The sequence below is a fragment of the Tachypleus tridentatus genome, chromosome 7 (assembly GCF_004210375.1).
Source record: "Tachypleus tridentatus isolate NWPU-2018 chromosome 7, ASM421037v1, whole genome shotgun sequence".
In the NCBI taxonomy this organism is placed as follows: Eukaryota; Metazoa; Arthropoda; class Merostomata; order Xiphosura; family Limulidae; genus Tachypleus; species Tachypleus tridentatus.
The window spans coordinates 122,584,804-122,596,883 of NC_134831.1; the positions used below are offsets into that span (position 1 = coordinate 122,584,804).

General features: G+C 33.8%; 1 protein-coding gene across 1 annotated transcript in view; it reads left to right on the forward strand.

The window, feature by feature from the left end:
* LOC143256517 (cardioacceleratory peptide receptor-like) overlaps window positions 1-12,080 on the forward strand; it is a 70,961-nt gene that overhangs the window by 20,867 nt on the left and 38,014 nt on the right. The gene's annotated exons all lie outside the window — the stretch shown is intronic.

The window sequence follows — 12,080 nt, forward strand, 5'->3', positions numbered from 1 at the left end:
ATACGGTTTTGCACAACATGGAATGTATAGTAACCTTCTTTCACAACGTATTTTCGGTCAAAAATGTATTATTCATAGAAGTTCGATAACATTTACTTTAGAATAAGGTTCTTCTGAGAGACGCGGTCATATAGAATGTAACTATCATATCTTATAGAAGAAGCGATTTGATGAACTTTGCAGAAAAGTTTTACAGGTTTGTGGAAAAGTTGTGGAATGCTGTAGGAAAGTAAATATTTCTCATGTACGTAAACCGCTCGTTATATTTTAAACTGAAATGTTGCTTAAACTAAAGAATGGTGTTCGGTTATATGAGAATAGGCTTAGCGTTGTTAATATCCAGTGAACTGAGAAGGTACAGTGAAAACACCATTACGCTTGTTGTTTAAAATATTATAAGATTTCAAAGTGAGTCTTATTCAACTTGAGATATCAATGAACAACTTAGAGATTTAGTACGGATAAAGTTATATTGTTCGTTAGCTTGGTAAAGCCAATAATGACTTTTGTGGAAGTAAACTAATCAACTTCCCCAGTAATTGTTTGCCAAGGAACGAAATTCTGGTTTTATTTACAACCTTTCTCTGTACTACTAGCTACACGTCACCAGTATTCGATGGACCGCATGCTTTTCTTCCTCTTTGCAGGCTTCACGTTGCAGCTAAGCCATTGTTTAGATCAGTCTGCTTAAAGCAAAAATTGTTCCCCATGAATCTTTATGGGAAGAAGAAAAAAAAACACACACGTTAGTACCTCAGGTATTCTACTTAAGTGTGCTCCATGGAAAGAGAAAAATAAAACACACACGTTAGTACCCCAGGTATTCTATTTAAGTGTGCCCCATGAATCCCCATGGGAGGAAAAAAATAAAACATACACATACGTTAGTACCACAGGTATTCTACTTAAGTGAAATATATATATAAAAACGGCTCGTTTGGGTTGAGAAAATTTTTTACGGAGAGGAGCGAACAACGTTTCGACCTTCTTCGGTCATCGTCAGGTTCACAAAGAAAGAGAGAGGTAACTGACCGGAAGCTGACCACATGTTGAAAGGGGTTGTGTAATGACATCACTGATTCTACTTAAGTGTTGCTCATGAATCCCCATGGGAAGAAAAAAATAAGACATACACATATGTTAGTACCCCAGGTATTCTACTTAAGTGTTGCTCATGAATCCCCATGGGAGGAAAAAATAAAACATACACATACATTAGTACCCCAGATATTCTATTTAAGTGTTGCTTATGAATCCCCATGGGAGGAAAAAAATAAAACATACACATATGTTAGTACTTCAGGTATTCTATTTAAGTGTGCCCCATGAGCCCCCATGGAAAGAGGAAAATAAAACACACACGTTAGTACCCTAAGCATTCTACTTAAGTGTGCCCCATGAATCCCCATGAAAAGAGAAAAATAAAACACACACACGTTAGTTCCCCAGGTATTTTACTTAAGTGTGCCCCATGGAGATTCATGGGGTACTAACGTGGGATTCATGGTGAGAGAAAAATAAAACATACACATAGTTTAGTGCCCCAGAAACATGAGTAATCTTAAAACGGATTATCTGTACAGTATAAATAATACAAGTGAGAGAAACATATCTTTTTAGCAAACTAGCAGCTCTGACAGATAAGGTGTCAGGAGTTACGAAAAGTTGGTTTCGAACTTTAGGATTTTTTAATATTTCCAACTGCATTTCTCTAACGATTCAGTAAAAGTATTCACATAATTCTGTGAAATAGAATACAACCATTTATCAAAGATGGGTGTTTCAGTTTAAATTACTTACGATACAACATAAAACTCTGTTAATGTTCCAAACGTCAATGTCAACAAGTTCAATTATTCCGACAACTTTAATCGATCGTATTTCATCATTATCTTATTACAGTTTCAAGAATATTTTTTTTTATTTACTAATTTCCCTATGATTGAAGGTTAAGGTTTTTCTGTATTTGTTCTTTCGTTAATTAGGATATTTGTTATAATGAAGGAAGTTTTTTGTTTAGTTATTAGTTAGTACATGTCAAATGTTTTTAGCTTTTTTAAGACTCGAAGCTTAGTTATAGCTCGCTAGGTGTGAAATCTTTTTACCTGACACTTTCGGGTTTTAGACTTGAAATACAATTAAAATCAGCACTCAGTATTTGTTCATATAAATATATATAAATAAAATAGAAAAACATATATACATATATAAAATAGAAAACATATATGTATATAAAATACAAAAACATATATACAACTATATATAATTCAAAAACATACATAGATATATATATAATACAAAAACATATATATATACAAATATATATAATTCAAAAACATACATACATATATATATAATACAAAAACATACATACATATATAATACAAAAACATACATACATATATATATATATATAATACAAAAACATACATACATATATATATAATACATAAACATATATATATATACAAATATATATAATTCAAAAACATACATACATATATATATAATTCAAAAACATACATACATATATATATAATACAAAAACATACATACATATATAATACAAAAACATACATATATATATATATATATATAATACAAAAACATACAAACATATATAATACAAAAACATATACATATATATATAATACAAAAACATACATATATATATATATAATACAAAAACTGGTATACATCATGATGAAACTTTGTATAATGGACGGCAACTGTTTGTTGTGGAGACACAAATGAAGAGGACGACGTTTCGAACTTTCGTTTCTATGTTATCGTTATTCATATATTATTTTGATAAGGAAAGAATAAACTGAAAGTTGGGTCGTAACTAGAGAGAATGAAGAAAAGAGAGTCCATGGTAAACAAGAGATTGACTTGTGTCAAGAATCTATATAAATGGATGAACCTATCGACGTTGGAAATTCTTTACGCCTCAGGGAGAAGCGATATGGATGTGGTACCTAAAGAAATATTATTTACTATTCTAAATCATTATTTCTTTACATTTTCGATCCCAGGAGTCACTGCCTCCTTACACTGTTGCGGATTACTAAATTCCATAAAAGCCGAAAAAAAAATTTATATATGAATATTCCATAATTCGTTACTGTTTCTTTTCGAAAAATCCTACAGTCAGCAATATGGTTAAGACATTAGTCTAGAAATGCATAAAGACAATCTAGATTTATACTGGCTGGTTTGTATAACTATAGCCCACTAAAGGCTTAACGAACACTAATATATTTAAAAATGATTTAAAAGTTTACACTGAAGGACGTTACGTCTTAATGCATTTTTGATCGATTTCAGTGAATGTAAAAACGATATTAAAGCTTATTTGCAGAGTTTATGAAAAAAAAACCAGCATAAAGTAACTACGTATTACTTTTGTTATATTGAACACTTAATTCAATATGTATTAAAGTCCTACTTTACGTTAATAAAAATATATTACTTAGGCTTAGCGTATCGTAAGAAGCTAAAACGTTTGTTAAAATTTGAGAGGACCCGGCATGGTTAGGTCGTTAAGGCACTCGACTCGTAATCGCGAGTTCGAATCCCCATCACACCAAACATTCTCGGCCTCTCAGCCGTAGGGGAGTTATGGTGTGACGATCAGTCCCACTATTCGTTGGTAAAAGAGTAGCCCAAGAGTTGGCGATGAGTGATGATGACTAGCTGCCTTCACTCTAGTCTTACACTGCAAAATTAGGGACGGCTAGCGCAGATAGCCCTCGTGTAGCTTTGCGCGAAATTCAAAACAAACAAAATTTGAGGGAAAAATATTTTAACGTGTAACGTATCTTTCAGGACATTTTAAAGGAAAACATGTGCTGAACATTTTCTTGTTTTAAATTCCACCGATTCATCTTTAATGGTAAATCATTTATTCGTTGTTTGTAGTGTGTAAAAATTGTTGTTGTTTTTTGTGGAAAAATAAGTTCATAAATAGAGTGTAAACTGTAAAAATAAGTAAACACATAAATTACACCAGTAAACTGTTCATTTTCTATTAGTCTGAAGTCTAAAATGACCAATCTTGTATATGTTCATCGCCTGTAAGGGAAGTGGAAACAAACAATCAAAAAAGTGGAAAAATCCAATTTTCTTTACGTATGCAGTGGAATGAAAGAGTGACTGCCGGCTTCAGTTTGATATAGAAGCAGATGGCGCTTTGTCAGTCACTAACCAACAGTGGGTAAAGGCTTTGCCTTCTCTTTTATGCTGTTGAAAGTTGTGCAAAACTTGTTTGTTCTTGTTCAATAAAGAATCAGAGTTGGTTTCTACCAACGTCTGGAAATCAGAAACGAAAAATATCTTTCAACGCTTTCAGAGAATCGACATGAGCCACAGACTCGTTTCTTCTTACCTATTGACACGCCTTCTTATTTACCCTTACTTGATATGTTTTTCTGCTTTATTAATTATTGTTTTCTTTAAAAAAATGGAAAGGTAAGCTAAACCTAAATGACTTTAGAATACATATTATTGAATAGAAGAGTACATTACGAACTGGTAGTTCATAAGGATTCTACACGGATCGGTAACTTACGTACTTTTAACAGTACAAAATAGTAACAACGCCCGTTAAAGACAGTTTGTATTCGTTTAGTTATGTTAATTATTATAACAATAAATGCGATTGGTTTCGACATGTTAGAGATTTGAAGCTTACAGTGTGTATTATTTCTAAGATGTATTGGTAACCGTTTTGCTTCAAGATGTTAATAATAAGTTATTTCCTTTTCAATTCAAAAACATAATTTGTTCACGGTGTAAGATATTCCATGAAGGTTAATATAAATGTTGTTTTTGTAATGCTTTAGTTCAAAGTGTTGTGCTTTGTACATCACAAGGAATCGAACCCCGGATTTTACCTTTGTGAATCCAAACTGAGCGCTCATCTACTAGGGAACTAGTTTATTAGTATTATATATACATGCACGAGGGGAACAACATCCACGCTAATGCTGTATGTGAAGAATAAATGCTGTATTGTTTCTAGTACCCAAAAACGCACGTGCACTCAGCTACAGAACGGGTTAATTAAATATAGCTCAATCACTTTCTTTGGTTTGGTTTGTTTTGGATTTCGCGCAAAGCTACACGAGTACTATCTGCGCTAGCCGTCCCTAATTTAGCAGTGTAAGTCTAGAGAGAAGGCAAGTAGTTATCACCACCCACCGCCAACTCTTGGGCTATTCTTTTATTGACCGTCACGTTATAACGCCCTCACGGCTGAAAGGAGGAGCATGTTTGGTGTGACGGGGATTCGAACCCGCGAACCTTAGGTTACGAGTCTAGTGTCTTAACCACCTGGCTACGCAGGGCCTTCACGTTCTTATAAGGATTACAACGAATTGTTTCTTCAGTTGCGTACCTACACTTTTGACAGTATTTTCGACCATAAACCCAATAATGTTCTACGATATTCAGTTTCTAAACTTTTTAACATTATTCTATTAGTATACTTAATATTCTGCTCATATTATTCTTCATGTCGGGCCACTATGAGTTGGAAATGAAGATTAACTGTATAACATGATGTTATAACCCAATATTTATTAGAGTGTTATTTTAAATGCAGTCCATCGTATTAAAATATTGACGGTGCAAAATTATTGCTATCAGAATAACGTGCCACTGAACAATACATTGTATTTTTCATAACTGTCCTGTACTGGTTAATGTAGCGATATGGTTATTAGCAGCACAACATATAATACGTTTCTGCAACTTTATGGTGTGCATATACACAGCATGACGTTCATTGGCGTACTTAGCACACAGTTAGTTGAATGTTCGTACAGTGTTGTAATGATAGTAGCAATACATGGATAATGAACAGTGTTTTCAGTTGTATTCAACTGAAACTCTGAATAATTGTTCGGTTTCATGGTTGATACAAGAGATACGTCACAATATATTACACCACGCTGCTGGCTAAAATCTTAAGGCCAATGAACATAAAGAAAATATACACATTTTGCGTTGTTAGACTCAACCACTTATTTCAGCAGAGCTTCGAAAGATGAAAATAAGAAAAGGGAAAATAAATATAAAAAACTTTTTTAGCATTGGCCTTAAGATTTTAGCCAGTAGTGTATGTAACACAAATTTTGTTCCTGGATAGTAAGTGTTATTTCTTAATTGCTTATGTTGTAAAAGTACATAAAATGGTCATTATTCCCTTCAAACTTTGCTTTTGTGACCTGGATAATGAAATTTAGAAATTAACCTATTTTCTATGTTAAAACGGGCAAATTTGCACATTTTCATTTACATAAGGTCTGAATAAAACAACATATGAATCAAGATTTACATGTATTTATACTAAAGTTATACAAAAATGTTTACAAGTGAGTAGTTTTTCGAGATTTGCGACTCTAATGTAAATCATTTTCATGCATCAGCCGTCAAATTTTGTCTCTCATCATGTTTTCGTTATACGCTCCCATGTCACAAAAGCAAAGTTTGAAGAGAAAAATTGGTCTTTTCCATTTACTTTAGGCATAAACAATTGGGAAATAACACTTTCTGTCCAGGAACAAGAAAAAGTAAACATTTTGTGAGACAGTGTTATTATAGGTTTCCACCAATTGTTAAGACGTATGATTTTATATCAATAGCGTAGACGTTACGAGAGTAGAGACACTAGAAGTCAGTTGAATGGTAAGTGTTATTTCAGTTTTTGAACACACATATATAAAGTTACAAATTTAGATTATATTTCGGTGTCTTTTCCCTGAAAATATCAATGGGAAAAAATATAAACGACCAACATGGACATATCAATAAGAGAGTTCGAATATTGGAACATTGATGTTTTCGATTTTGCTTTCTACGATGTTCTCCGAAACGCCCACCAGTTGATGCATCCCCCCGTAACGCACGCGACATTTCATACACCAGATAGTATAAAGTAAGAGGTTGTACATATATGTATTGTCTCCTTTAATGCTAAAAGTGGATTTCGGTCCATTCACAACTGTGTTAGCGTGCATACGAAATCGTATTTGAAACAAATTATTGATTAGAGAGTCTGGTTCCACGTGTAATTCATTACGTGTAATTTTTTTGGGCCTACTTCTAACTGTTCCCGAAACATTATTTAGGCTGCGCGCACGCGCACAGCCAACATTTTCTTTATGTAAGATACCTTCTAATCAAAGTTAGATGTTTCTACAAAGGAACAAAATATTTACTTTCTGGCAAAATGTCCATTATGTTTAAGGTGTCTGTATATTGGCCATTTAAAACTGGAAAATGGGACTTTGTAAATATTGTTTTTGAGGGAATATGTGTTTATTTTAGCATAAAGATACAAAATAGACTACATGCGATCTGTCTAACACCGGGAGTTGAATTCTAACATAATAAATCCGTAATCTTATTGCTGACTCCCTCGAGGACATTGGAAGGAAAGATAAAACATCATTAACAAAGATAACTGCTCAGGGTTTGGTGTTAGTCGAAGCTTCTAATTTGTTTCTTTGCTAACATTAATATCAATTAACAGATGGAAAGCTGTTAAGGGGGAATTTGTGACAAGCTCGAAATAAAATGATATTGCTAGTGTTAGTGATATCTATATATAAATATCAACAATGCTAGTGTTAGTGATATCTATATATAAATATCAACAATGCTAGTGTTAGTGATATCTATATATAAATATCAACATTTTGGTGGATTACGAAATTTTCATTAACTTGTCGAGTACGTGCTTTTGAACAAACTTGTGGTACTAATGTAAGCCCTCGGGGTCACAACCTACGTGCAGGTTAAGACGAAGGTAATTTTGCTTCTGGAGGTAAGGTAACAGATTATCCATGATTTAGGCGGTTCTTGACACAAAGTTGAAACAGTTCTGACAAACAAGGCCCGGCATGGCCAGGTGGTTAAGGCATTCGACTGGTAATACGAATCCCCGTCGCACCAAACACGCTCGTCCCTTCAGCTGTGGGGGCGTTATATGTGACGGTCAATCCCACTATTCATTGGTAAGAGAATAGCCCAAGAGTTGGCAGTGGGTAGTGATGGCTGGCTGCCTTCCCTCTAGTTTTACACTGCTAAATTAGGACGGCCAGCGCAGATAGCCCTCGTGTAGCTTTGAAAGAAATTAAAAACAAACAAACAAACAGACAAAATTAGTTCTTAAGCGTGCCCTTCGCGATAAGAGTTCCATATTTGTTTGTCTTTTTCAACTTAGTGCGCAGTTACAGGAGGGCTATCTGTACTAGCCGTTCCTAATTTAGAACTACTCTTTTACTAACTAAACATGTGATTAACTGTCACATTACAGCTCTCCGATGGCTGAAAGGACAAACACTTTTGGCGAAGTGATTCGAATTCACAACGCCCAAGTTACAAGCTTAGCACCCTTACCACCAGGCCTCACGAGGAACGTGACAAAGCCTTATCATTCATTCGATGTGTAATCTGGTCAACACTGCAAAATCCTCACAGAGTGCTTACATTACATAAAGAGAGATAATTCTCAAACTTGTTTCAGAAGACATGTTATTACTATTATTTAATGACTACTCATATAGTGGTGACATCTTTACTTCTATAGCTGTTACATTACTTTGCCTGAGTACCTATATATAAAGAAGCTTCGATGAACCATATTTACCGAAGTATTTACTCCGACATTTTGCTATGATTATTGTAAATCGATTTACTGTGGTTATTTAATTTATTTACAATGTTATGTATTGTACTTTATTTTATTTGCATCTACAGTGTAATCATATTAATGACAATTTTTTTATAGATAAAGTTTATTTCATTTCTCCTTAAGTATCGATGAGAAATCATCTGGATTTTGTTAGTTTTTTGTTTTCTAAAGCACAAAGTTACGTCCTCTAGTGGCACAGCGACATGTCTGCAGACTCACACCGCTAAAAACGGGGTTTCGATATCAGTAGAGGGCAGAGAACAGATAACCCAATGTGAATCTTTGTTCTTAATTCTAAACAAACAAAACACAAAGCCACACGACGAGCTGCTTGTGCTCTGCCAACCATGGATATCGAAACGTGGTTTCTAGCAGTAGCCCGCAGACACGCTAATGTGACTTGGGCGTGGCCCTGATGTTTGTTATAAAACATCGCAAAAATAACCTACTAATAAACCAGAGTTACCCATCGGTTTCTTCGTACTGTATGGTAGCACATGCTCTAATTGTTATTATCCTGTATAGTGTAACTTGGTAAGCTAGTACATTTAAGCAAAGTTACGAGCTTGTAGAACAACGTGATTTATTCTGTTATCCTATGTTGATATGATATTATACCTGTTTCCAGTTACAGGATAAAGATGTACCAGGATGAACCATGCCACAGAACCATGTTTATATCACACCATAAAGTAATGTTTAACACCATGCTGCGGAATATATAGCAAAAAACAACAACACAAAACGACCACTCTGGAAGTCTTGAACATGTTTTTCTGACATCATCCATATAATACACAGCTAAACAGTTTAATTTGCTGTGTATTATATGGATGATGTTAGAGAAACAAGTAAGTTCGAGACGTTTTGGTAGAAATGGATAAAAACCTTATAAACCGAGTCCTTTTGAAAGGTGGACCTTTCTTCTTCAGGGGCAAACTGAAAGCGCTCGGATTATGGGTTTTTATTCATAGCTTCGTATTATAAAATATTTTGGCCCGACATAGCCAGGTGGTTAAGGTACTCGACTCGTAATCCGAGGGTCGCAGGTTCGAATTCCTGTCTCATCAAACATGTTCGCCCTAATGTGACGCTCAATCCCACTATTCGTTGGTAAAAGAGTAGCCCAAGCGTTGGCGGTGGGTGGTGATGACTAGCTGCCTTCCCTCTAGTCTTACACTGCTAAATTAGGGACGACAAGTGCAGATAGCCCTCGTCTAGTTTTGTGCAAAATTCAAAAAGCAAACAAACAAACATAAGCTGTTTTACTTAAATTTGGAACTGTAAAGTGGTTAAGAGATAAAAACCAATGTTCTGTTTGGTTGAGGAAATATGACAGAAAGATGTAACTTGTAATAAATGTTAACTTATTATGGTTTAACAAAACTTGTAATTTAAATTTCGTACATTTTCTTAATGTTTTAAAATAATAACTCCTGCAAGATTCTACACACGAACACACTACGAAAACATTGACAACAAATAATCAGATGTAGAATTGTTTGGAAGTTTTGTAATCTCGTTATTTTAGCATCCATGTGATATGTTAATCCCTGTATATGTTATTACTCTCTTTTGACTTTTTTTTTTTCCTTTGCAAGCAATAATTATATCGTGTAACTTGTTCAGTGCCGTAGACGAGATAACTCGTCCAAGCCGATCGGTAACACAGTGCCACGGACGAGTTAATCCGTTCTCAATAATACCTAACTTCAACGCTAGATGTCAGCACCATACATACATTTGACCTACTTACAAATTGTTTCACTTTCGATCTAAAATGGCGTCACGAAAAAGTTACAAAATGGAGAAGCATTAGAGTTGTATTGTAGCAGCTGAAATACTTGGCAGTAAACAGGTTAAGAGACAAGAAAACAGGAGCCTTTCCAGAAAATAGCAAAGACGTCCCTATGTTGAAAATAGTAAATATGTTAATATATAAGTAGTTCACTGTGGAAAACAGTACATATTAAATAGCCCTGCTGTATAAATAAAAATGAAGAGATTGAGTTACAGTGTCATGTATTCAAATACGCGATATGTCAGTGATTAATGGTAGAAAAGGTCTTAGAATGTTAGTTTAGGGTACACATAAGGGCATTTGCTAGGAAACATTCAAATAGATATGCAAATTGAAGTGTGATATATCTATGTAAGGAAAGCTTTATTTTTTATTATACCATGTGTTTTGTATCACCGGAAATAAGGCTGTTCTTCAGTAGTGTCCACTGTGCTAAAGGTTCACGCACACTAAAACCTAGGTTTACAAGCGTTATATTCGACCAAGTTTACAATAAAGACTTTTTTGCTATTGCTTCATATCTCAAGTTTTATTTTCAAGGACCATTGAGGCTATATTTATATCTATGTACTATAAAAATATAGTACAAACAAGAACAGAGAAAGAAGTTGACCATTAAAGTATTATGGAACTGATAATGTGTTGTACAAATCAAATATAACCATACAAGTATACCGAAAATTTTGTTTGGTTATTCGTATGAATAGGCTAAATGTTAGTGTTTTTGTATATGTATAAAAAGAAGAGAGAAAATCTATATTTCATTTTGAGATATTTGTTTAACACATTCTACAGTATTGGTATAGCAGAATGTTTCTTCAATTATTAAACCAACGTTTCTAGATCTTTCTTTTCACTTAAAAATAATGTTTAAGAATTTTAAGTACGTAAAGTTTTCAAACAACACTGATTTATTTTTGATTTTTTTTTACAGAAGTATAAAACATTTTTGAACGCTTCTTACTGTTGCTGGAAACTTAAAACACCCTTCTTGTAATAAACAAATAAAGTTACGTGTTGGAGTAAGTTATTAAATCTTATTTGCATGTTGCCAGAATAGAATAAACTAAAAGATGCTAAACAACTGAATTACCTAATTAATTAATGCTCTGATACAACTATTATTACAACTTTATTTCAAAATTTCTTTGCAAATAAGGGACACTAAATCATGCCAAAAGTATATCTGAACAGAAGAAATGGAACAATAGTCCAATCAGAAGAAAGAACATTGTACAATAGTCCAATCAGAAGAAAGAACATTGTACAATAGTCCAATCAGAAAAAATAACATTGTACAATAGCCCAATCAGAAGAAAGAACATAGCACAATAGTCCAATAAGAAGAATGAACATAGCACAATAGTCCAATCAGAAGAAAGAACATAGCACAATAGTTCAGTTAGAACAGATAACGTAGTACAATAATCCAAAGATAACACACAATATAGGAGAACAGTCCAAATGTTATTTGACACTGACAAGGTTTTATCATTTCTCTTTCCTAATAAGTCACTAACTATCAATGATATGATAATTTTAGGTAATAACACTAAAACCCCTTAACCACATTTACAG